General features: G+C 37.1%; 1 pseudogene; it reads left to right on the top strand.

Annotated features, from left to right (window-relative positions):
• The first annotated feature begins 6,315 nt into the window (after positions 1-6,315).
• LOC149156456 (boron transporter 1-like) lies at positions 6,316-24,208 on the top strand (annotated as a pseudogene).
• Positions 24,209-25,779: the final 1,571 nt, after the last annotated feature.

Raw genomic sequence — 25,779 nt, 5'->3', positions numbered from 1 at the left:
ACCCGCAAACACAAACAAGCACACATCAAATAACACTTGCATAACTAATATCATAAAACATGTTCATTATGGTGATCAAGGAGTCCATAAAATAAACCATAAAACATAGCTTATTGAGAAAAATAAACTTGATTGTATTAACTTTGAAATAGAAGAAATTTACAACCTTTGGTGCCTTGATGTTGTACAAGCTCTTCCCAAGGTCCAAACAGGAATCTCCTCTACTTTGACAAGCCTCACACTCTTCCCAATGAGATAAAAAAGGTATGTAATCTTTCCTCTCAAAAGCTCAATTAGGAAGACTAAGTTCCAGCAGCATTTCACCTCAAAAATATTAAGCTTTTTCTCTCAGTAACCAGCCCAATGCCTCATTTTATAGTGTAGAGGAAGGAAATTACAGGTCCATCTGTGAAGGGATAGAGTCCTCCTTCAAAGGGATAAGCGAACTTGCCACCTCAAGATTCCCTCTAGAAGCTTCCAGAAATGACTCAAAGTGAGTTTTTAAGAATATACTTGTGCCTTTTTGACTTTTACAAGGGTCCACACCCATTACACAGAGACAGAGCGGTCAGGTGCGCAGGGGACATGACCATTAGGTGCGGGACCGCAGGTAATGCTAAGAGAAAGTGCGGAACCAAAGTTTTATAGATTTTTGAGGGCTTTCTCTTATTTTCAAGGCTTGACATGAAGAACTGAGATTTAAGAATTGCATAAGAGGAAAGTATGAGTGTTGATGACTCACACAGATTACAGAATGTCATGGTGACAATTTTTAGTGCAACAGATTGTCCCCTAAAGTGCGAAGTCTGTAATAGATGAAGATGAAGTCTTTCATGTAAGAAGAGTGAAGTACTTTATCATTTCAAGGATGATCATGTGGATACCCCAGTCGGAACCTGTAAAAACATTCAATGCAAAATATATATATGTGAACACATCATCGCCGAGGTAAGCATTCCCATACTCAGATCAAAACTGACTAGAAAACTAACTAAAATGCTCTGATACAGGAATGATTTTGCAATACATCACAAGTATAGACATATGTAGACACAGTATGGGCGTAGCCATATGTTTATGAATAGTCCATTGTATAATTAATAACAAAATTCCTCGTAGCCTGGATGGTGGAAACTAGATCCAGGGTCTTGATTTCTGCTTCCCGAACTAGTATGATTCTATCCATGTGAATGAATGTGTCGAAGTCGAACATGGTAGAAACCACTTGATTACCAGCCAATGATGTAAAATGTTAACAAGTGTGAGAGAAACCACCAGTAATGTCAATGGTTCTCAAAGTACTCAGTACAATCCATGAAATGTGAATAAATGAGTTGATGTCGAACATGTCACAGAATCCTTTGATCGAAGGTCAATGATGCAATCTGTCGTCGAAGGCGAAAAACCTGCCATTAGGGCATGCAGATTTCAAGGTACTGACGATTTCTAGATCATCTTTCTAGATAATGAGCTGAAGTTGATAGAAAGCGATCCATCGTAGGCAAGCCCACAACACAAAATCATAGATCAAGTTTTGAAGAAATATAGTAGCAAGGACTAACTCAGGGATGGTCAAAATGGATGATAGATATTTTGCAAATGAATGGTTTATTTGAACTGACCTCTTGAACACATAACGACACTGCAGATGGTTTGGTGACAATTGACCCAAAGCTAATACCTAGAAACCGGCTGAAGACTTTTAATATGGTTTGATTAATTGTTAGGCAAAGGATTTCCCAACCCAGGTGAACAAAAAGTGCTGTGTTCAAGAGTGGTTAACTGCTTTTCTAAAACACAAAGTATAACAAACAGGTTCATTTGTCTCTCTTTTCCCCCACCATTTCTGGAAAGTACCTCTTTATTTTTGACAAGCTTAAGGAGGATAACATTTGCTTGATTATAATATCATCCTTCGGATGAGTCCAACTTAGTTTAAAATTCAAACCCCAAGAAGGAGTGGTTTGTTCCTGTTTAAAATTGAATAGGTCCTTTACTGTTAAATTTTAACGAGTCCAGTATAGGAGAAACTCTGTGTTTTTCAATTTTAGGGAGTCAGAAGAAAAACTTAAGGAAACTCCATGGGTATCCTTTTTCGTAAATTTGTGTCCCTCAAGACCGAAAAAGTATAAAATAATACTTGAGAGAACCGCTTGACCATTACGATCAAGGAGTACTTTTCATAATTAGTGGCCCTGATCTGAAAAAGTAAAAAAAGAGATCAAAGACACATCGTTTTATTACCAATATCGAACTTGAAACGACAAAAGTCCGGCAATCTTTTCATTTTTATGCGGTTGGAAAAGAGCTGTAAGTGGATCGCCCTTTTAATTTTGTTTAACGAGTTAAAAAAGAAAAAACTCAGCAATGTTTTCATATTTTACGAGTTAGAAAAGAGCTTAAAGAGGACTCGTCCTAGAGGAACGAGTGGTATAAAGGGTAGCAACTGGTTCCGGCAATGGAGGAGCTGCTCAAAGCATGTAATGATTAAGAGGCTGGCTAACAAAACCACTCATCGTTGCGGTCCCTCAGGAAGGGTAAACAACCAAGTGAAAGCATATGATCGGCCAAAGAGATGGTGGTGATGGGATGAAAAAAACCAAGGCTCATCTAGGAAAATTTAGCGGATAAAGACGGCAATCACGAGATGTAGAATGGGTATGGGTTCATTTTTACACAAGCTTGAACCATAGAGAACTCTACTTGGATTCGGTTTCATGTTTATACAAGCTTGAAACGAAAAACTATGCTTGTTATAAGTTCGCATGCCCCCAGCATAACGACACAAATCTTTGGTACATGCCCCCCAAGCTTCATTGCATTCAACCAAGTGGATGGAATGAAGGTTCACTTTCGAGGTCTTGGAAAGACTCAAAGACTCGATTTGGAAAGGAAGTTGTTTCATTTTTTTAATGAGGTTGACACAGGAAAAGAACTATCCTCAAAAACCCTTGTTCATTTTTAAACGAGCTTGACACAAGACAAGGAACTATGCTCTAAAGTCCTTGATTCATTTTTTAATGAGCTTGACACAAGACAAGGAACTATGCTCAAGACTCCTTGTTTCATTTTTTAACGAGATTGACACAAGACAAGGAACTATGCTCATGATTCCTAGTTTCATTTTTTAACGAGGTTGAGACAGGAACAAACTATCCTCGTGACATCCAGTTTCATTTTTTAACGAGGTTGAGACGGGAACAAACTATCCTCGCAACATCCAGTTTCATTTTTTAATGAGGTTGAGACAGGAAAAAACTATCCTCGCGATACCCTGTTTCATTTTTTAACGAGGTTGATACAAGAACAAAACTATCCTCGTGATATCTAGTTTCATTTTTTAACGAGGTTGAGACGGGAACAAACTATCCTCGCAACATCTAGTTTCATTTTTTAACAAGGTTGAGATAGCAAAAAACTATCCTCCCAATACCCTGTTTCATTTTTTAACGAGGTTGATACAAGAACAAAACTATCCTGGCGATAGGTCAGGAATAAGAAAACGACTGTACCGCCTCAATTTCAAAGGGACTCACAGGTACCGTGCCATGAAATGAATCCACCTCAGAATCGGAGGGTATGATCCAAGGATCATCAAAAGCAATAGGGCTTTGAATATTTGCAATAGAAGGCGATACGTTAGGAGGAGGTAACGAAAAAGTTCTGAGTAAACCAGAATCTTTAATCAAACCTACCCCAACATCCTTGTAAGGGATAGTCATTTTACCGACGTGCTAACCACTATCAGTAGAGGCCGGGTCGGATGAGAAATAACTCAGCTAGTCTATCGTAACAATATTTCCATTATGAGGAAAATTAATAGGCCGAAAGATCGATGAAACAATAGCAGTCATATCATAAGACCAACTGCGACCGAGGAGAAGGTTGTAATCTAGATGGGCATCAACCACTTCCACATCTAGATTAGCAGTTTTGCCTAATACCCTTATAGGTAAATCTTCCAAAATACCAAAAGGATGGAACCCTCAGCCATCAAAAGCCTTTAGAATCATCAGAGACTGAATGAGTGTAGGAGAACCAAGAGATCTCCAACACTGGATCGACATAATACACGTGGAAGCTCCCTCATCAATCACAGTCCTAAAGTAAGGTCTGTTTTTGACTAACACTGGAATCAGGAAAGGCATTTGATGAGGAAGGCGGGGTGTACTATTTTCTAAATCGAAGATTATTAGGTTCGAATCCTGAAGATCAATAGGTCCTAAAGCAGACAATAGTAATTCACGCTGTGCTGGGCATGATTGCAACACCTCCAAAGCCGACATTGCTGAAGGGGAAATGGCCAGGTCTTCAACAATGTTATAATTATGAGCAGCTCTCGCAGCTGATTTCCGGCATATACCGTTAACAGGCAGTTTGGTTACTAAGTATGGGTTGGGTTTCTCGATCTGTAGTGGAGCAGACCCAGGAAGAGGTGTAGTTGATGGGTTTGAATTAGAAGATCCTGATTCTTTACCATCAACAGGATTTTTACTACCATAATCTTGCGATCGCGTCGCAATCCTGACATGAGACATCATCATAATGGGTTCTTCCAAGGTATTCGAGGAAGAAGCAACCGCTTTACTATCTTGATCAGGAGAAGGATCCTTCAAGATAGTAGGCATTTGAGAACCTTTAATGAATTTTGAAAACTCTGCTCGATAGGGGCATACTTTAGTAAAATGATCCTCGTCGCAGATGAAACATGGATAGCGAGGTTTTCGTTTTTCGTCAAGAGATTCATTTTTATTTGTTTTCTCTTTTGAATTTTTATTGTTCTTATTCTTTCCCTGCTCTTTACTACTAGATTTGGCCGCAGATGAATCTACGACATGGACATCGGCAGAAACTTCAGCAGAAGAATCTCCTTTCAGGGAATCAGGTAGAGTTGTTGTAGGAGAAGAATTCTTTGAAAATTTCTTCTTACTTTTAATACTAACTGAACCAATCATACCATCGGCAACATGAGACCCTGAAGGAGCTGTAGATTTCGGAAGATTAGGGATTTTTTCGTGTAAAGTACCTGACTGCGTCTAGATGAGGTCAAGGTACTGAGCCTGAGCAATGAGCTGCTCTTCAGTGACGACTCCTCCCTTGGCTACATCTTCAATGATTTTAGGTAACAACGATTTAACAAACCATTCTACTAAAATTTGATTCGGAATGAAAACTTTCACTAAACGCCTTCTACGTCGCCATTCATGAATATGGTCAGAAATATATGTGGACGTGGATTGTTTTAGCGAAGTTAACAATTCCGTGCCATTGTCGTATCTGACAGGCAACTAAAAATGAGTTAAGAATGAAGTGGCTAACTGACTAAATTATAAAAAGAGCCTCATGGTAACTCAATGTACCATTTGGCAGCAAGACCAATAAGAGTTCTTTGATAAAGACGTAAGTGAATCGAATCATCAATAATGGAATTAGATGCACACCAGAGGTGATAAGTCATCACATAATTTGACGGATCCTCACCTGACTTACCCTCGAATTTCGGGATATCACTGTGCAACTTATTAGGTATTGGTGGCCAATACGGAAGATAGTAAATCAGATCATTCGTAAGGCGCGACAAATCAAGTAAATCCAAAGTTGCAATAAATGGTAACTGACGGTTAGGTTCACGAAAATCTTGTGTAATGAGACCAGCTCCAGGAGGAGGATATCCTGGAATTAGATTTTCATTAGGAATGTTATAACCTCCCGGGAAACTAGGATTAATCGGACCAAACTAGGGTTGTTGAGGTTGTTGATAATTATAGCCAGGGTATGGTTGATACTGATAAACTAGATTTTGTACGGTAGGACCAGATTGATACTGTCCCTCGTATAGTTGACTCGTGGCAATTGTACTTGGACCAGCTTGTCCTGTAGGCATCTGGACCGAAGTCTAAACTGTAGGTCCTGACTGGGGCATAGAGACTTGAGGAGTTGACACTGATGCAGGGATAGTAGAAATCGGAGCTACAGATACTCCAAAAACAGGTGTGGTAGATTGAACAGAAAATGTAGTAGTTGCAGAAGCATTTCAAGGCGAAGTCTGAGGTGAGCTAGGCCGAGGCTGCTGAACTAAACCAGGTCTAGAGGTTTGAACCATAGGTTGGATAGGTTTCTGGGTTGGACCAGAAACCAAAGTTTTTCCAGCTTGATTAGATAACTTCACATTAGGTTGCAAATTTTGTTGAGTTTGAGATGGATCCCACACCATATTCATTCCGGAACCCATAAAAGGTTGCACATAAGGAGGACCATAACCTGGTTGAACATAGGGTTGATAATTAGGAGGTACATTTCCAGTTCCTTGTAAAAATGACTGACCAAAAGGTAGTTGGAAACCTTGAGTTGGGTACTAACCTTGAGGTTGATAACCCTAAGGCACGTACTGAATCTGGGGTTGATAAGCATTCTGAGGTATAAGGGGTTGACCTTGGGGTATGTACTGTCCTGAAGGTTGAAATCCTTGAGGTAGCCCTCCAAGTGGAAACTGACTACATTTGGGTTGCCCCCCAGGCGATAACTGACTACCTTGAGGTTGTCCCCTAGGTGGTAACTGACTACCTTGCCCCCCAGGTGGTAACTGACTACCTTGGCCCCGAGGCGGTAATTGACTACCTTTCCCCCCAGGTGGTAACTGACTACCTTGCCCCCTAGGTAGTAACTGACTACCTTGAGGTTGAGGGTTTGGAATACTACCAGACATCATAAAGATCTATTCTACATTCAACATTTTAGTTCCATTATTACCAGGTGATAACTGATGTTCAGTTGGTCAAGGAGTTGCTCCTGAAAAAGTACTAGAAAGTGAGTGGTACCCCAAAGGAACAGTAGGACAACCATACAAAAATGTTTCCAGTGATTGGGAAAACATGGATGACTGTCTCGACATGATCGATCAAGAATAATAATCTCTGGGTGTAGGATGAAAATAATCACACACAAACAAAGAAAATTTCAATAAAAGCACCTAAAGTCTCTAAAGAAACAAACAAGTGAATCATACGCCTAAAAATCTAAGAGTTCAAACCACACACAAACAGTAACTTCCCGTACCAAAAACACTAGTTGGTGATCAAATCCAATGTCGTAGAATTTAATACAGAAAGGGCGATTGGAATAGTTACCCCGACAACCTGCTTAATGAAACAGACTGGCACAAGTTTCTTCACAAAACCGTCTCAAGTGAAGAGAACCCCCCAGAGAGTCCAAGTGAGTCTAGTCAATGTCTGCTCCAGGTATAGTGAGATCTGTCCTTCACCATCACCTTAGGAAAGAATCTTAAGATTATGGTCACTAAGGTTACCAACAGTAACAAATACAACTGGGGGAACAGTCTACGATCTGATCTACACGCAAGGGCAGAGTAACAGAGCTCAATCCCCTTGAAGGCTCCTCAACATGATCAATCCGAGGTTTACCAACAAGTGACCCTAGGCTCCTCGACAATGGTTAATCTGAGGTTTACCATTTTTAATACGTGCAAATCTTCTATCTTTCCAAATGAGACAGACTTGATTATCTCAAATGTTCGGACATGATCTCGTGATTGACTCCTTTAAGAGGAGCTTCCCAGATTATATCAATTACAATTGGATTTATTTCCAAACGCAAGATATAACTACTTGTTTGTTTTAACTATCTTGGAGAGTTAATTACTCCCTACTCCAAGATACTAGCCTAAGATATATTTGTGATAAGAGCCCTAGAAATAAAAAGATTGCTAGATCAATTTTAATTAAGCGTTACTTTTATGGGTTGTTTCTTAAGTCAATAGGTATGGAGATGAAACTTTGATGGTGTGAAGACTCGACTCCAAAAACACTAAAAATGCACCTAAAATGATAAACAATCCGTTTTTCCTTCAATGAATTTCTAGCTAAAAGAAAGAGTTTGAGAATGCAATTCTTGAAAAACAAATCTTTCTTTCAAGATGAAAATGGAAAGAAATTTTTTTTTGTCTTTTTCAATAAACTCAACATGAGACTACTAATTAAAGCTCACAAAAAATCCCTTTTCTTTTCAAAACTCAAAACTACAGAAAAAATTCTTTCAAAAGAGAATCTATGATTTCTAGAAAACACTCAAAACTATGAAAAAACTAATCTTGAGATCTAAAAACTTCTAAAAACATAATTGTAGTAAAAGCTTCAAATATTTTCGAGGACGTTTTACTTAGTTGTTCAGTAAACTAAGGATTAATTCGTTCAGAAAAACAAATTAATCAAAAAAAATCCAAATGTGTTTTCTTTTATAAAAATGAATTTCAAAACTTATAACCAAGTTCTTTCAAAGATTTGCAAAGAGAAAATGAAATCTATTTCTCACCAAGGATAGATTTCACAAACCAGCCAGACTCATCAAGAAGACAACAGAGACCAGGGTAATCTAAGGTTTCTAAGGCTTCTAATCTTTGAGTCAGTACAAAGACCAAGTCAAAACCAATCCAGGCATGCAAAACTTCTAGAAAATCACCTAAAACAAAAATGCCAATGGAACTTACTTGTAAGAGATTTTTGACAGAACACATGCAAATCTGGGTAGACACTAAAAGCTGTAAATGAAACCTAAACTTAACTGGGCGAAAACATTTTAAGTTTTTCAAAAATTTTGACAGGGTCCGCAGGCTTCCAGCATAACCAGATGCGGTACCACTCTGTGCACTAAAGGAACAGTGCGGATATGTCCACACTGTATTGTAAACAGAACGTGCGGTCCTCTTCAAAATTTCGGAAAAAACAGAAAATACTCAAGATCCTAAAAACTACCCAATCCCACAAACATCAAGCAAAAACCAGAAACAAAAACAAGTTTCTCAAGTCAAAGAAAAGGAAAACCAAAAACCAAATTCAATTCCCCAATGGAGTCGCCAATTTGTTGGCCAGATAAATTGTTCTTACGGACAAGTTCGATCTCCCTAGTATCAACAGAAATCTAGCAACAAGCAAAATAAGCAAATCTACCTTTCTCTAAACATATTGTTTCATTAATAAAAACCATAGAGGTGTTAGACCCTACCTTAAGTCCAATGCTAGTTTGTGGCAGCCAACCTTCAACCGTCTGAAAGAGTTTCCTTTTGAGAACCTGCAAACACAAACAAGCACACATCAAATAACACCTGCATAGCTAATATCATAAAACATGTTCATTATGCTGATCAAGGAGTCCATAAAATAAACCATGAAACATAGCTTATTGAGAAAAATAAACTTGATTGTATTAACTTTGAAATAGAAGAACTTTACAACCTTTGGTGCCTTGATGTTGTACAAGCTCTTCCCAGGGTCCAAACAGGAATATCCTCTACTTGGACAAGCCTCACACTCTTCGCAATGAGATAAAAAAGGTATGTAATCTTTCCTCTCAAAAGCTCAATTAGAAAAAATTAGTTCCAACAGCATTTCACCTCAAAAATATTCAGCTTTTTCTCTTAGTAACCAGCCCAATGCCTTATTTTATATTGCAGAGGAAGGAAGTTATAGGTCCACCTATGAAGGGATAGAGTCCTCCTTCAAAGGGATAAGCTCCTCACATCAAGGGGTTAGCTCCTTAAGGTATGGGATGCATGAACCTTAAAGGAGCGAACTTTCCACCACAAGATCCCTCTACAAGCTTCCAGAAATGACTCAAAGTGAGTTTTTAAGAATATACTTGCACCTTTTTTACTTTTACAGGGGTCCGCACCCATTACACAGAGACAGAGTGGTCAGGTGCAGAGGGGACATGACCATTAGGTGCCGGACTGCAGGTTTTGCTAAGAGAAAGTGCGGAACCAGAGTTTTATAGATTTTTGAGGGCTTTCTCTTATTTTCAAGGCTTGACATGAAGAACTGAGGTTTAAGACTTGCAAAGGAGGAAAGTATGAGTGGTGATAGACTCACACAGATTGTAGAATGTCATGGTGACAATTTTTAGTGCAACATAGGCTAGGCTGGAACACTGTATCTAGAATAGGTTTCTTGCTAGTTTTACACACTTACCTCATGTTGTTCTCAGCCCGAGCTGCCATTATAATTCAAACAAGAATCTCCCACATATATTTCATTGCATGTATATCCTAATATTGGAAGGTTAACACTCCTCACAACCACCCAGTCTAGCCCCAATTTACAATTTTTTTTGGAATATATATCCTGGCACTTCCTCTCATTCTGAGGATGGTATCCAGGGTAAACCCAAATTTTTTGGGGTACGAGGCAATCAACAATACATTCATTAAGAGGTCAACATGTCACTTGTGAGAATTGGTCCTAGGTGTGGAGGGATTACATTCCCCCTCAATTGCTTGGGCTAGACCCAATTGACTAAAATGCTTTTTGCAAAATATATCCTGAGAAAACCCAGGGAACATTGCCTCATTCTGAGGATGGCACCTAAGCTTAAGCAAATTCCTTAGGGCCAAAGGCCATATCAACATGTCATTGGTGGGAATAGAACCATTGTAGGGAGGATAACAATCATTCCACCTAACCAGTGGAGCTAGACCCAATTGACATCAGATGTGTTTGCAATTAGACAAAGGTGTAGGAATTTTGGAAATGAGTTTTTTGGTGTTTTTAGACGCATCACTGCTTGTAGTGCTCAGGAGCATGAGTATTTCAAAGATCTAGGTTTTGTACCCTGACCTGTATATTAGCTGTGGGGATAAAAATATTATTGGCCTATTGTAGTGTAGCCTGCATCATCTCACCAGTGAGTTTCTCTTTGGATACTGGTAAAATAGATGGAAACCTGTATAAGTAACATGATCAAGTATACCATGTTTAAAAAAAAATTATTTTGCCACATTTGTTAAGGATTTGCACCATTGGTGTAGCTGGATTGTGGTGGTTCTAGTTGTTCAATACTATTGAACAAAACTTTATTTGGAAATTAAGTTGTTTACGATTGTCAAATATGACTGATCATTTGAAATTCTTTGCCATCTGTTGTTACTAATAGGGTATTTTATAATATTGTGCAATATGTTTTTCTATGCTTTATAGCACGAGTATTTACTTGTTATGTTGATGTGTAGAGGATATGATATTCAAGTGGTTTTTATGCTGGTTTTGATGATATCATCTCAATGGTGATGGAACCCTTTCTTTGAATCATGCAAGGTTCTAATGGTGAACCGTGAAAGAGAACGCTTATTCTGGATTCTAACCACGAAAATTTTCGCAAAAGTCCAGCCCATAGAAAAAGGTGAAATGTTGTATATAAATGGTTTTTGTTTCTGAGCAAGAAGTCTTGTTAAAGTTTGCAATATGATATATACTAGTGACTCTATTTTTGAAGCACGTTTTTTGATTGTGAGGCATAGTTTTTTTCCAATTATATTTAAAAATTTAAACCTGCTTGTTCTTGATGGTTTTAGAAAGGCTTTTAGTGACATTGTATCCTTTTTGAATTAATGCTAGGGGTGCCTTGTTGAGAATAAGGGTATATTCTATGATATTGATATATTTTCTTCAATGGATTTCATGCACCATATGTTTGCATTAATGATGAAGTAACTCTGTGGTTATCATGATCTACATGGATATCTCATTGTTGGTGTTGTTTACTCATGGGTAGCACTGCATTTTTGAACTCTTTGGATTAATGATGGAGATGATCCCTGCTCGTTGCTTCATGTGATCCTATGCTTCTTCAGAAGAGGTTGGCTAAGTAGTTGTTCATTGTTTTACCACCATAGATGTAGCATTCTCTTGTTTGTGTAAGAAATTATGCCTAAATTTAGGTTCTTACATTGTTTCATTGGTGATTGACATGTCTTCTTGCTAAAGTTGTTTTGGTTATGATCAAGTTTTGTGAAGTTTTAACAGCGTTGACCCCCTTAGTTGCTTTGTGGTTAGGTGCATGTTCCAGGTCTTGAGCCAACAGGAATTGATCTTCTCTCGGTGAGGACAAACATTATCTTTTTTCTTTGGAATATGATCAAAGGATGTCTGGTAACAATTTTTCTTAATGCTGACAACTTTGATGTTTGTTTCTTTGTTTTTATGCCACCATGTTCCCTCCCAGAAAATGTTGTGCCTGGAGTCCAGTAGACGCATCACTGCTCGTAGTGCTCAGGAGCACGAGTATTTCAAAGATCTAGGTTTTGTACCCTAACCTATATATTAGCTGTGGGGATAAAAAGATTATTGGCCTGTTGTAGCGTAGCCTGCATCATCTCACTAATGAGTTTCTCTTTGGAGACTGGTAAAATAGATGGAAACCTGTATAAGTAACATGATCAAGTATACCATGTTTAAAAAAAAATTATTTTGCCACTTTTGCTAAGGATTTGCACCATTGGTGTAGCTGGATTGTGGTGGTTCTAGTTCTTGAAGACTATTGAACAAAACTTTATTTGGAAATTAAGTTGTTTACGATTGTCGAATATGACTGATCATTTGAAATTCTTTGCCATCTATTGTTAGTAAACATCAATGTAACAAAGAATAGATCCAAGCAAAAACAAGAGAACACTTACTTTTTAAATCATTCCATCTGCCCACATCACTTCAATATCCCTGTTTTTGAGACCTATAATATTCTCAATCAAGGATAAATTTGATTCTTCGGTATCCATACCTACTTTAGCCTTACACCTTCTTGAAGACCCTTGCTGGAAAATTTGCTCTGTAATTTTGGTCTCATTTACACATTTTGGCTTCAATTCAATTTCTTTATCATCACCAGACTGATCCTCAAAGGCCAGACCAGCCTTAGCTTTTTGTCTTTTTCTCAAAGATATCTGTTCTGGAGATAGCTCTGTTCTTATACAATACTCAGGTTTTGGCTCCATTTCACAATCTTTCTCAACGTTCGAATCATTTTCTGTTTTCATACAATTCTCAAGTGATGAGATGTTTTGACACACCTTATCATCAACTGATGATTCAACAACACTAGACACTTCTAGTAGCTCTGCAACAGATGCCAGTCGAATAACAATGTCCCCAACACAATAATTGTAATCTGGGTGCTCAATTAGCTCAATTGTAATCGCAGTGCTAAGTTTTTATCAAAATTTAGTGACTACAAAAAAATAGAATGGGTGTGGATGGTTTCTAAGGTTGGAAAGGAGATGTCAATATGGTGTAATAGATGGTTATCATCAAGGGGGGTAAGTTAGTGCTGGTGAAATCCCTACTTGAAGCCATCCTTGTGTACTGAGTGTTTTTTTCCTTTATTCCCAAACAGGTTGTGGAATAGGTAAGAAGACTTACTTTCAGATTCCTATGGGCTGGGGACAAACAGAAGAAATAATATTCCTCAGGTCTCATGGAAAAAAATTGTTGTTCCTAAAGAGCTCTGAGCATGGGACATCTAAAATCTCCATTGCTTGGAAAGAGCCCTGGCTGCTAGATATTTCTAGAGAATTATAGAAGGGAAGGGCTTATTGAGAAAGGTGGTGAGTTGGAAGTACATACAACCTCTGTCTACTAAGGATTGTATAAGATCTCCAAACAAATCCTACAATAAATCTTCAGTGATTTGGAAGGCGGTGGTGTTGGCTTTTTCGCTGATTGGAAGACAGTTGGTTTTAACTTTGGAAGGTTGGGGGTGGCAACAACATAAGGCAGGGGGATCATCCTTGGCTGCTTATAACCCATAATCCTTATTTATATTCTCCCTTTGACATAAAATGCGTGCTCCCATAGCCCAAACATGATAAGGCACTGATCTTGCCTTTCATCCACCACCTCAAAACATAGAATCCATTTTTTTTTTCCTTTTTTGTTTTCGTTTCCATGCAATAACAGTACTTATTTTTCCACACAGGAAATGCTTGATGTGCCATTGTTATACATTTTTGGAGCTTTCATTCCGGAAACAATGATTGTAGTGCTTTATTATTTTGATCACAGCGTTGCATCCCAACTTGCCCAACAAAAGGAATTCAACTTAAGAAAACCTTCTTCATACCATTATGACTTACTTCTCTTAGGATTTTTGGTATGCAAATTACCTCAGTATTTTTGGTCTTGTTGGCATACCTCCTTCAAATGGTGTTATTCCTCAATCTCCCATGCACATGAAAAGCTTAGCTACCCTCAAACATTAGGTACCAATATATTGGAATTATCAATTGCAACTTCTTAGGGCAAAGACACAAGTTAGACATTTTATATATGAGTAACTTACAAGTACTTTTGTTACAGTTGGTGCTTAGCAAGTTAGTGACAATAGTCCGGAAAAGTATGCAGAAAAATTCAACCTTAGGGCAAGTATACAGAAACATGCAAGAAGACTATGAGCAAATTCAGATCCCACTGGATTATTAACCTCCAGCTGCCTTGGTAATGGTATTATTTTTGAGTTTGGCTGTTTCATTTTATCTAATTTTCCTCTCCCTTTATTTATTTTTCTTGTCATGTCCCAACCATTTGTGTAGGCACTTAAGGAATTGAAAGAGACCACAATTCAGTTGGCCGCAAGTACTGGGAATATGGATGCCCCAGTTGATGAATAAATTTTTAATGTTGACAAGGACGTGGATGACTTGCTTCGTGTTGAGGTGAAAGAATAGCGATTGAGTAATTTGTTGCAATCTCTGATGGTGGTTGGCTGCCTTGCAGTAATGCCCACCATTAGAAAGATCCCAACTTCTGTGCTTTGGGGTTACTTTGCCTTCATGGCCATAGAGAGTTTGCCAGGAAATCAATTTTGGGAAAGGATATTGTTTCTTTTCACTACTCCAATCCGTAGATACAAGTATGAACTTTATTCAAACTATAATGTGATTGAATTTAATGCTTGTAATATAGTTTTCAAAGCTGATCAATGTTGAACTGATGGTTATAGAGAACTTCAGGAGTATCATGCTACATTTCTTGAAACGGTGCCTTTCAAGACAATTGCCACTTTCACCATTTTCCAGACATGTTATTTGCTGGCATGTTTTGGTATCACATGGGTGCCTATAGATGGTGTTCTCTTCCCACTATTGATCATGTTGTAACTTGTTATTCCTAGCGAGGCAGTATACCCTTCCCAAGTTTTTCAAAGGAGCACATCTTCAAGAATTGGATGCAGTAGAGTATGAAGAAGCCCCTGGAATGCCATGCAATATAACAGTGAGTGCAAGACACATATCAAACAAATTTTAAAAATATTACTCAATTCTATTTCATAAGCCCTGCAGCATGAACAGTAATAAATTTAACAGTAACATATATTGATTGCAGGAAGCTGGAATTCAGGGGTTTGGACTAGGAAGCATGGGGACAGGTGCAAATGATGGCGAAGTTTTGGATGAGATGATTACACGAAGTCGCGGTGAGGTCAAACACACATATAGTCCACAGATAACTAGCTCGAGTGATTGCACACCAATTCATGGATCTGAGTCTGCATTAAGTCCCCAAATTGCATAATATAAACAAATATATAGCCCCCGTATAAGTGAGATCAGACAAACACATGGCCCTCATAGAGGGGAAAAGCATTCGGGCATTCCCCTGGTTAGTCAAGGAAAAAATATGAGTCCAAGTGCATCTGGTTTGAGGCCACATAAACCAACTTCCAATTAGGTGCTTGGAGTCTAAATCCTCGGCCAGTAATCTTTCCCTTCAATGAGCATATCTTATGTTGAATAGTACATATTTTGTTGGCTTATCATTATTTAATCATTGTGCCATAAATCACTCAGTTGTATTTGGTGTGTCTTCACAAAGAACCTCTATCCATCTCAGAGGACAGGGTAGACCATATAGTGTGTGTAAAAAAATGTAATTGAAGTCGAGCTTGAAGTATTTCTGTTTTCTTGTAGCATGAAATCTATTATGTCAGTCTTGTGGTTCTGTAGACCCTGGGCATGCCAAATAAGCATGGTGGTATTAAAGGGTCCTGTGAGTGGTTTGAGCTTCATAGAAAGTCATCCTTCTTCTACCAGTTGGGTCTTAACCACAAAGTTTGCAGCCTTTAATGTTTCATTGAAATAAAAAATGTGGAAATTAAACTTGAGAAATGAAAGGGAAATGGTAAGGCTTACAATATTAGAACTTCTGTAAATGTTTAGCCATTACCTTTAAAAACTAACCAAGGGCAATGTCAAATGATCAAGGATATGTTGAGATGGAAATATCTATTTTTCATGACAACAAAACATTTAGATAACGGAAATAAAGAATATGTGCATTCAAGTTAAATCAGATTTATCTTGAATGGTTGGAAATATTTGTTATTATCTTTAATAATTTAAGTCTTGTAAAGCAAATTCAGATTCCACATTTTATTTTGACATATTTAATTTTCTTTGCAATCGTAAAACGTTACAAATTTTATTCAAAATATGTGCAGTTACTATTTCAATGTTATATATCCATGCTTTCAATGAAGTTCCTCCATGATTTATCTCTGGTCTGTGTGGTCAATGGCAACAAACTTGAAGAAAAGCAAGGAATATGAAGCCTGTGTGTTACGTTAATTTATGAGCAGTTTTATGCTCTGCAATATAATCTATGAGAAAATTGGCTACAATATTTAATAGATAGGACATTATGAGTTTCTAAATTTGTGCTATTATATGCTATGGATTTTCTAACCGATATCTTGAAAACACGGTGTGCACTTGCCAGCTATGCCTGAGTTCTACAGCGGTTTGTTACTTTCAAGCCATGCCTAATGTCATATTGTTTGTTGCAACTTTAATGTAGAGAGCTAACCAGGAAGGCATTGGGTCATTCATAGAGGATGCTTAGGCATGATTCTAGGCTTTTGAAAATAATTGTGATTTCCATCACTAGTCATAGCACTTGATAGAAAGTTGGGATTTTCATGAGTGTGAATTTATGTTTGTATGTTTACATACTTTCTTATGAATTAACTAATGCTCAGTAGCAGTAGACATTGGAAAAGTATATTTGTATACTTCTGTTTTAAACTGAAACAAATCCAGGGCTAAAAGGAATGGATTGATTGCACTAGTCATCCTTCTATAACTTTCCAACATAGGCTGGAGTAAACAGATTGTAATTTGGGTAATTTTTCTAACTGCAAATAGGAACATACTTGTGTATTGGCAGGGTGGTTATGAGGTCCCTAGAAGTGATGAATTTGATTTTATATTGGTTTTATATATAGTATTAGGTTTTTTCTCATGCTTTCTATGAATGACACGGGTGAATTTTATCCTACACCCACTAGGTTATCAATATGTAATTTCGGTAATTTTGATTTCAAAAGATATTTTAAAGAAATGGAATGATTTCATTTGTGTATCCAATAAACACAATATTCTAATGGAATTCTGCATTTATGGTTTACCTATACAGATTCCATGGAGAAGTATTAGTGGTGTGACATCAATTGTCCTCAAGCAGAGGCTTTAGTTTTACTCTTTTCTGGAAGCAAATACTTTCTTCCAACATTTTTGAGTTCCATGAAAAATTTGAAAGTCCTAATAGTATTCAATTATGGGTTCAAGAGAGACATAGTATTCAATTATGGGTTAAAGAGATCCACACTGAATGATCTATCGGCCTTATCTTTTCTTAATTTAAGACTATTCACTTGGAGAGGCTGCATGTGCCCCCACTTCAAGAGCATAGTAAAGTCATGTAGAACTTAGAGAAGCTATCTTTAAGATTTTAGTGAAGATTGGAAAAATGTCTGGGTTCAATAACACCTAGTCGAGCATTAAGCTTTCAATAATGCTAGATTTTAACCTGGAGCACTTTTGTGATTTGGAGGAGATGCCCCCTCGTATTTGTGACACATCTTCAGTTGTGAATTGGACTATTACTAACTGTCATTTCCTTCGAAAGTTACCTGATGACTTGGGGAACCTCAACTCTTTAAGAATGTTAAGGAAGGAAAGAAAGTACATTATGCTAAGTTCTCTTATGATTTTCAAGTTTTTCTTAGATATCTACAACGTTTCAGGTAGGAAAGTACATTATGTTAATGAAAATTTGTTTTGATAGAAAGGCCCAATTTCAAATTCTAATTCTTTCAAAAAACATTTTATAACTGTAATGTTTCTAAAAGGAAAACATATTTTTTCAATTTAAGTATCACGATCCCATATTCCAACTTATTTTTCAGTAACCCATTAGGCTTTGTAGCTTTGAATAAATCCATGTCTTTTGATAAGATCCTCTTCCAAATTAGAATGCAATTTCCTTTTGGCAATAACCACATACAATGTCTTGATTTTGTTATTGAGAAAATAGAGGTTGTGAAACAAGCCTGTGCCATACAAGGACTTGATTCATTGATTATGTATCAATTATGGCTCTTGATGTAACAATGTCTTGATTTTGTTGCTTCAAAATAGAGGTTATGCTTTACTATTTCACAGAATTTCTTACAATCTTTCCATAAGTATTCATTTGTAATCTCAGTCACTGAGGGATGACAGTAATGACAAAGGTAATATTCCATTGTTTGAAGTTCCCATCTTACTAAATATTTAAATATATCAACACAATTTAACTGTTAGTTAAAGGAATTATATTTGATTTGTAAACAATTCATTGCTTGATTTATAGATTTTGATTTTTTCCCTTTTTTATTTTTTTCTCAGATTTGGTATGAGATATCTTCCAAGATTTCGGTTCCCTAGTTTCCCCACCATAGCTACGAGGTTCAGATTTTATCATTAAATATTCTCGGAATGTTACAACTTTTCCAGTAAGTGTGCTTTGAAACATTGTTGTTTCTTTTCCATGGTGTTAATGCAAATAAGCACTGCAACTAGTGCCATTATTTAGATTAAGTGCTAAAATCTAGGTGGTCTTGTAACGACGGAGTGATTGTTTTCTAGCTACTAAGGCCATATGCATTTTTATCTCTTATGTTGTCCTGAGATATTCAAATTCAGAATAAGAATTGAGGTCTCGTTTCCACTGTAGATTGCAGTCAGTTTCTTGAACATAATATATAGTAGATTATCTTTTACGAATCAACTGTGGATGTGATCCCTCGCAGGAAAGGAAATTCAAAGTGACTTTGATTTCACATTGATTTGTCAAAACATCCACACAGGAAAGGAGATTCAAAGTGACACTGATTTCACACTGATTTGTCAAAATGGAGGAAAGAGAAAAGGAAACTTTGTATTCAATAATGCTCTTAATTTCATATGTACATGCACAGACATATTAGTAGAAAATATTGAAGGGTTGCCTAAGTAATATTTTCCATTCCACTACATTCTTTACAGCTTCTAAATAAATAACTTGGAACAATTCATTACACTACTTTTTATTCTTTATTAATCAGTGGTTAAGATTTTGATATTGAATTGGCTAAGATTTTTCTTCCTTCTGTGAAATTGTGTGTTCTATAATGCTTCTTTTCCATTCACTATGTATATCATATAAAGTGTGTCTAATGGAGTAGGAAGATTGGAAAGTCTTGTGATCCTTGAACTATGTTACAAGGGAGAAACCCAACGGGGCAGGGTAGGTGCATCACCACAAAGGGGTCACAAATACCAAAGTTGGTATTGGCTAGTGCCTTGAGCTAGAAAATTTCCTTTACCCTTGTATTAACAGTGAATCTAGAGAGGATTCTAATATTATCTTTATAAGATTTATATCAGTTAAGATTGATGAATAAAATTCATGAGACATGAGCTAGGATGTCCTTGCAAGGCGGTTGTTGATTATTGGAAGCTATGATGGCCATTATGTCAGGCCAAGTGGTCGCACTCCCTTGATTGTGAGCACGATTGTGATCAAGATGGAAGACTTCATAGTCTAGATTGATTGTTTAGCAGTGATAGTTAGTGGGCTCATTCACAAAAGCTTCTATTTCACTAATCCTTTTTATAGAGTTGTCAGATTCAATTTCCAAAAGTTTTAATTACACTATAGAGTTGAGTTCTGAGAGAGTTGTGATTCACAGTGTTAAGTATAGTAGCTATGACACTTGAATGAAGACAAGCATAGTAGAGGTATCAGACTCTGTTATAGGCTTACCTGCATATTATAAGGGACTTGGTTGGCGTTCTTATAATTTTATAAACATGTTCCATGTCGTGGAAATGTGAAAAAAAAACAGTGATATTGCCACCATGTGGCTCTTGTCATATATGGTTTTATACTTTTTCAAAAAATTCTCTAAGAGTTCACAATGCTAAGATTCACTAGGACTTTACAAAGTTTTATTATTTAGTGAAAGACTCGCTAAGATCTTACAAGATTTTTTAATTCAGTAAAATATTCGCCATGCCTGGTGAGAGATTCGCCAAAAAATTATATATACATATTATATTATTGATAAAATCGCCTTCCATTTTTCCTATATACCATGGAGATTCGCCCATTTATTATACATATAAATTTAGGGGGGGTTCTAAAAGTTTTCCCTGGAAAACGCTATAAACGATGAGCTCGATGTCCAAAATAGACTTCCTCTTATCAAGTAAAATTATCCGTTTTTGATAATTATAGTCTTCATTGTGATCAATAGTCTTCATTTTGGTCAATATCAAACTATTTTCTTCTACTATTCTTATTGTCACCACTGTCAGTTTAGCCATCTTTTCATATCGATTATATGAAAGGGGTAGCTGAAATCGTAAAACATTCAAACATTTAATTCAAGTTATTGTAGTAAACATCATATATTCTCTCTCTCTCTTTCTCTCCAATATTAATAGGTTGAATTACTATAAAACACAAATCAATGCACATTCAAGTCAAGAATTTTTTTATACTTACACTGAAATCAATGCACACTGTTAATCCAATCACTTTAAACTTAATGTACCATCATACATACACTTACATCAAATTGAAAATAAGCATATACATTGAAATCAATTCATTCAATGCAAGAAATCAGATATGAATAGAAGAAAAATTCTACAATGAAATCAATGAATCTAATACAAGATATCAAATAGGATTAGCAAACAACATCTACACTGAAAAGAAATGCATGTAATGCAAGCAATAAAATAGCACTATAAATCAACATCTACTCTAAAATAAATGCATCTAGTGAAAGAAATCAAATATAATTATAAATACACATCTACACTGAAATCAATGCATCTAGTGCAAGCAATCAAATAGAATTATAAATCAACATCTACACTAAAACCAATGCATCTTGTTCGAGCAATCATATAGAGTTAGAAAGAATCTAGATTGAAATCAGTGCATCTAGTACAAGCAATCAAATATGACTATAAATCAACATCTACACTGAAATTAATGCATCGAGTGCAAGAAATCATATATCATTAGAAATCAACATCTACACTAAAATCAAGTCACCTAGTGCAAGCAATATTATAGGATTAGAAATCACCATCTACACTAAAATCAATGCATATAGTGCAAGAAATGTTCTTCCCTCTCTCCCCCTCCATCAATATTTATTTTTCCCTCTATCTCTCGTGCTTTATCTCTCTATCTCAAATCGAAACATATACACGTTCTCTCCATCTCTCCCACATCACTCCATATCTCTCTCTCTACTTTTCTCTCTGTGTCTTTCTTCTTCTCTCCCCCACTCCCCTTCCAACTCAAACTCTTTGTCCCTCCCTCTATCCTCCTCACTCTACCCCCCTCTCTCCCCCCTCTCTCCTCCTCTCTCTAAAGTCCTCTTTCTCCCTTTCTCTCCTACCTCCCTCTCTCGCCCCCCATCTCTCTCTCTCTATGTTAGGTCCCTATAATACTAGTGATTCCCCCATTACTATTGTTGTTGTATCCCATATTATTATTGTTGTGCCCCTAATTTCCCCATATTGTTATTAGTGTGCCCCATAGAATCCCATTATTGTTATTTTTGTGCCTTTATATTATTATTGTTACGTCATCTTTGGTTATATTGTGACCCCTTAGACTCCTATATATAGAAAGGAGGTTTTGTCATTTGAATCATCCAAGAATTGTTCATTTGTGTAATGTAAAGTAGGTTTCCCCCTCAAAGAGGCTTATTTCTAATGTGTTCATCTATATTTTCTATCTTTTTGTGAGATGGTTTCATAACATTTAGTATCAGAGCTCTGGATTCTAGGGTTTCGCTGCTCCAAAAAATTCATCATGGAATTTTCGCTATAACTTTTTTTCTGCGACATTTCAGAAGCTAAAAAAAAAACCATTTGAGATGAAATCTCGCTGAACCTCGGGCCCAAATTTCAGATCTTGTCTCGCTGTATTTTCAGAGATATAATCTGAGGAATTAGGGTTTTTGCAGACCCCAAATTACATTCCAAATAGGTGACCTTGGGAAAACCGTCATAACTTTCGCTTTGAGCATCAGATTGAATTTTCGTAAGAAGTTACAGAAAGAGGATAGACTGTAGTTGTTTTGAGTATAATTTTTAGAACCTAAGGTTGAAACAGTGACCCACGGCACATCGTACAAGTTCTCTCTACTGAACCAGTATATACTCAGGTCATCGTGGGACATTTGGCATAACTCTTCATTGGAGAATCCAATCTTGATCAGACATGCGAGGTTAGAAAGATTAATCAGAGGGTTACCGTAGGAAGAAATTTCAGACCTTGGAGATCCAAAATTACATAGATACATCAGATTCAATATCGAGCTCCTACAAAGTGAAAAAAGGTGTGCAATTTTTTTTAAATTTTTGCATAAGCTTGGATTGAAAAATTAGGTTGAAGGAATTCAAAGGACATAGTGAAACATTATTATGAGTAATTAATGCCCCAAAGAAAGAAAATGGAAACACCTAGTAAGCAACCTAAAAGCTCTAGCATGACTCATGAAGAAGAGGAAGAAATGCAACATGATATATCAAAATTACGAGACCAAGTGTAACAAATTTCACTAGCACAAAAAGTAATAGAAGCGAAGATGGATGGTTTAAAGAAAGACATAGAAGCTAAGATGTATGGCATGGAAGCTAAGATGGATGGTTTAAAGAAAAACATAGAAGCTAAGATGTATGGCGTGGAAGCTAAGATGGATGTTTTAAATAAAGGCGTAGAAGCTAAGATGAATGACGTGGAAGCTAAGATGGAAGCTAAGATGGATGGCGTGGAAACTAAGATGGATGGCATGGAAGCCAAGATGGATGGCATGGAAGCCAAGATGGATGATTTAAAGAAAAGCATGGAAGATTTGAAGATAGATTTGACAAATTTTCCTGATGCAAGAGCATGAGGCTTAAAGGAAAAAGGCTTCGAACTTATTCCAAAAATAGAAAAAAAGTTTACAAGCAAAGGAGTGGGGTCCTTTAGCTGTCAATCTACAAAGCTTTCTAGTTAGGATTTGAACTAGAATCTAGGATTTGGGTTATCATGTAATAAATTCAAGTATTTAGATGTAGTGGAGATTCTCGAGGAGAATATTATGCAGATTAGATAAGATTAGTTAATTCAATCCTTTGATTTAGGATCTGGTTGTTAAATGAACCAGTACTTATGTAAGTCCCGGATCATTGTAAGGGGATTTTGACTGGTTTGGCTTGTTTTGCCATATAAGATTTAGTTGTAGAAATTATATCTCTTTGTATTTCCATGTATATTTGGTCAATCCTGGAGGTGTTGCATCCCTCTTTAATATCACTGTGTATTATTGAAATTCCAGTTTAGCCCTGAAAACGTAGAGTTTTGTGTGATCGCATTTAATCACTTTTCGCTGTTTATTACCAACTGTGGGGTTTGAAAGCGTACGGATTCCTTGATCGATTTGAAATGTCGCAATCATTCCTGACCGTTGATTTCATTTTCAACGCCTTACGTCACAATCAACAGCGGGGGTTGGCCTTGGTTTTAACTCATGTGTTAATAGAAGTCCCGCGAGCAGTAGGATCTAATGGCCACTGTTATCCGATGGATATCGGGCTTAAAAATGAACGGACGTTAATCTAGGTGCTGCACCTGAACTTTTATAAATTGAGGAATTATAAACCTCACCGGCTCCATGAGGGTGGATAATCGTCGCGCAGATTCCCGTGCGATATCACAGTGATCGTTGGATCACTGAAGACTGCTGACCGTTAGATCAATCTCGCATCGCATCGGTCATAAGTAAATGAACCTTGCCCTGAGGAACTTTCATTTGCGATTTGCGATTTTTTTAAGAACTTGTAAGGCACTTGTTGTTGGGGGGAAATTAAGCAGTTTTTCTAATTTAGCAAAATAGATAACTTTGGCGGTAGATGACTGATACTCCGCAGGAAACCCAAGAAGAGATTCAGCCTGAACTAGCAGAAATTGTTTCCGGTTTTGAACGATTGTCACTAACACTTGCACCCAGGCCTCCATTTGTGGTATCAGAGCAGCTTAAAGGCACTGAATAGGATCTCAAGGATCAAAGAAAGAAATCCACCATGGCTTTCAAAGTTGGAAGAGGACGTGGTAGAAGAGGAAGACCTGTTGCAAATGCTAAAGTGATGGAAGCTATGCAATAGATGCAAGCTAGATTAGAAGCAATGGAAATAGGGAGAGATGCAGATGCTGGAGATGTCAATGAGCCTGAAGGTGAAGCTGCAGAAGAGGAGGAACCTGTAGAAGTTACTCTTGAGATGAGATTTTTTAATTAAGTGTTGAGATCCACATCTAGACCTAGGACTGAGGTTTCAATTTATGCAGGAGGATTAAATCCCGAGGAGCTGAAAGTTGAAAGGACATGCAGCACTTTGGTGGGATGGAGTGCAGGCAAAAAGAAGAAGACTTGGCAAACAATCAATTAAGAATTGGAACAGGATGGTGGCAAAACTGAAAAGTAAGTTTCTTCCAAGTGACTATCAGCAAACATTATTTAGACATACGCAGAATCTTAGACAGAGGTCTATGAAAATAAATGAATACACAGAGGAATTCTACAAAGTGAGTATAAGAGCAGGACAAATCCAAGATACATATGAGAAGGTTGTCAGATATGTGAATGGTCTTAGAATGGACATTCAAGATGAGATAAGTGTACTGTCTCCTAAAACAGTAGAATAAGCTTATTATATGGTGTTGGGGGATGAAGAAAAACTCATGAGGAAGCAGTCTGGCAGAAATAGAGGTACTTTCCGAGGAAGGGGAAGACAAGGTGGTAGAGGAAGATCTACAACACCTAGAGATGGAGCTATCATCAGCTCAAGTAAGCATGCACCCACAGGAGGTGATGTAAGTGGTAGAGGGAGTTTTTCTAGAGGTTGAGGAGGCAGAGGTAGAGGAAGAGAAGTTGGATGTTAAAGATGTAACAAGCTGGGACATAGAGCTTATGAGTGCCCAGAAAATGCAGGAACACCTCAGAGAAATGTAATTGTTGCTCATATTGAAGAGGAATCAACAACGATGACAGAAGAAGAAAATGTACCAGAGAAAGGAGAATCTTTGGTAGTTAAAAAAGTATTGCTAAAGTGAGCAAAGGAAGTTGTTGCACCAGCACAAATGAAGACTTTGTTCAGGACTGTGTGGAAGGTTCAAGGAAAATGATGTCAGATGATAATTGATAGTGGCAAAACTGATAATTTGGTCTCTACAGAAGTGGTTGAGATGTTGAAATTGAGGACAAAGAAACATCCAACACCTTACAAGGTGTCATGGCTACAAAAGGGACATCAGTTGTTAGTAAATGAACAATGTGAAGTGGATTTGCAGTTGGGAAAGTATAAAGATAAAATTTTGTGTGATGTAATGCCTATTGATGTGTGTCATATATTGTTGGGTAGACCATGGTAGTATGACAGAGGAGCTATGCATGATGGAAAGAAGAACACCTACAAATTCAGAAAAGATGGTGTCAATCATACATTGTTGCCAATAGAAGAAGAAGATACATGGAAGAAACTTGAACGAAAGACCCTATTGCTGAGTGGAAGGGAGTACTTACAGTAGATGGAAGAAAATGAGGTAATAATTACTTCCATAAAAGTTT

The sequence above is a fragment of the Pinus tabuliformis genome, chromosome 9, assembly GCF_031772625.1.
Source record: "Pinus tabuliformis cultivar Carrire ecotype Pingquan chromosome 9, CPIR1, whole genome shotgun sequence".
Classification (NCBI taxonomy): domain Eukaryota; kingdom Viridiplantae; phylum Streptophyta; class Pinopsida; order Pinales; family Pinaceae; genus Pinus; species Pinus tabuliformis.
This window is presented reverse-complemented; position numbering and strand designations above follow the sequence as displayed.